Source organism: Parasteatoda tepidariorum, chromosome 10 (assembly GCF_043381705.1).
Source record: "Parasteatoda tepidariorum isolate YZ-2023 chromosome 10, CAS_Ptep_4.0, whole genome shotgun sequence".
Lineage (NCBI taxonomy): Eukaryota > Metazoa > Arthropoda > Arachnida > Araneae > Theridiidae > Parasteatoda > Parasteatoda tepidariorum.
Window position 1 is genome coordinate 85,116,659 of NC_092213.1, and position 2,521 is coordinate 85,119,179.

A 2,521-nucleotide genomic window follows, 5' to 3' on the forward strand; every position below is an offset into this window, starting at 1 on the left:
ACTTTGAAACACAAATAACTACAAACAGTAGTTTCGTATACTAACGTGTTTGTGCACGCTTAACATTGGTATTTATTGTGTTGATGAAGTTTTACAGTTGTGAGAAGTCAGTTTGTGTTACACACCTTTGTTAAACTAAATAACTAATAGAAAATATAATATTATTTATATTTTATTGAATGAAATTTAAAAATATAGCTTTATGTATCTGCCAAGTTTGTGGCATAAGAAAAGAATCAAAGATGACTCAGAATTCATTGAAAAGTTATAAGCAGATTTGGACAGCAAACAAGACGATTACAATTCTTGTTTGATTAAACAATTCTTTAATTGTTATGTATCAATAATTACTTAATTATTTGCTTTTGACTAAAAGTATTTTTATAACAAAATTGTTTTTCTGTATCTCTTTAATTGTTTAAAAAAAAAAAAAAATCCAGGAGGGTACAAGTATATTACCTGGCTGCCGGCGCCCTTATACCATCGTGGCAGAATGTTACCGAGTTCTTGCTGAAAGATTTTTAATTTGTATAGTAAAAAAAGTTTGGTTTTCTTTACTGCAGAAATTTTCGAAAGCTTCTATCTTCTCTTCAGAATTATATTCAAAATTATATGCCAGTCTTGAGCATCGCACAATGGGCCAGCATCCAAAGTTTCGTGGCCAAAATTAGTACAATTTCGATAAAAATTAGTTTCAAAATTTGGGTTTTTTTATGTGCAAGTAAATTTAATTCATAGTTGAAATTTTGAAATACACTAAAAATACCCAAAACAACAAAATGGTTACTGAAATATGGCGAGCAAAAACAAAAAAAAATTATATAGAACGTTTAGATAATTAAATATAGCAATGAAAATATAATAATTTTCGTAATTTCACATTAAAAATGAAAAGCAAATTAGATTTCCGAAGTAATATTACAAAATAACAAAACATGAAGAAAAAAAACATAATTTTTATTTTCTGGTATAATTAGTCCACCTTTGCAATACGGGCAAAATGGGGCAGGTTTTTTCGGAAGACGAAACATCAAAGAAGACAACATCAAAAAAGTTTAGCTAATTACCTCGTGGAACTTTTTGGAACCAAGTTTCGAAAGTCATTCAAACATTGTAAAATGTCAAATGATAAGATATAAACTATAAGTTTGTCAAGAGTTTTAACTAATCCAACACATTGAAAAATTGTACTATAATTTCAGACTAATTTTCTGATAAAAATGTAACAGAGAGGTGAAATTTTTTATAAATATTTCTGAAATAAAAATTTAAAAGTTAAATTTAAAAAAAAAAAAATTAACATATTTTTTTACTCTTGTCAGTCCGAAAAGTAAATTATAATGTTTGGAATGATTATGAATACTTAATTTGGGCTATATTAAAACTGCCTAAGCATATTTTAGTTGAAAATTTAATTTTTGACTTTTGGCCAAAGATCATGGTCTTCTGACCCACAGTGCATCGGAGTGGAAAAAAAGACTTGTAATTTTTCTATTTTCAATTGAGAATAATGAAGTAAAAAGTTTGGTTTTCTTTTCTGCAGAAATATTCGTTCTATTTTTTTTTTTTTTTTGGCAATTATTGTTACTGATTTCCACATAGTTTTTGAAGTCCGATATTTTTAATCTGATATTATTTATTACAACAACTGAATCTTGAAATGAAAGCACGGATTTGTAACCCCCTTTTAAAGAGTTCGATTTGGCGTGATTTCGCCGACGATCTTCTTTTTTTTTTCATTTAGTTACTGCTCATGGATTTCACTATTTTTTAATTTGTTTTTAATTTTTGATGATGACTTACAAAGAAAGAAAAAGGAAGCAATTAGTGTGTTTTCTCCCGACAAAATGCGAGAATCTACAAGGCCGGATTAACCATTAAAGCATACTAAGCACGTGCGTAGGGCACCAGAGGTAAACATGAAAAAATTCGATTTTTAAGTTCTTACACGGTTTTAACTAATTTGATAATTGCGTTATAATTATTTCAATCACGCGGACACGAAAGTTCTGTATTGACAGTATCCCATCACCAAATGACCATAGGTAACAGACCTCCTATATATAGTTAGTGAATAGCCGAGACCTGAAATACAAAACTACGGCAAGTGACACATTGTATTTTTCTCCCTGAAAAGAATGAAATCAATGTCGAAACTATCATACTAGTAATAGTTTAGAGGTAGTATCATACTAGTAATAGTTTCTGACCTAAACACATTGCCTAGTGGGCATGGGCCTAAGTCCCAAAATTTCTAAGGGGCCACGAAAATCAGTAAAATGTAATCAACATTACTATTTCTTTTAAATACTATAAAAAAATAAAATAAAAAATAGATTTTCTTTATTTCAAATTTTCTTTATATCGTGATATGACGAAACTCACGCAAAAATTGCATTAATCAGATTCGAAAGTAAGATGGGCTAGCTTTGTGTTCGCTTTACTAATGAATAATTGCAGCCTAATGACGCAGTAAAAGTTCTTGTTAGTGGTCACCAAATGTTTTTAAGTATTTTTATTT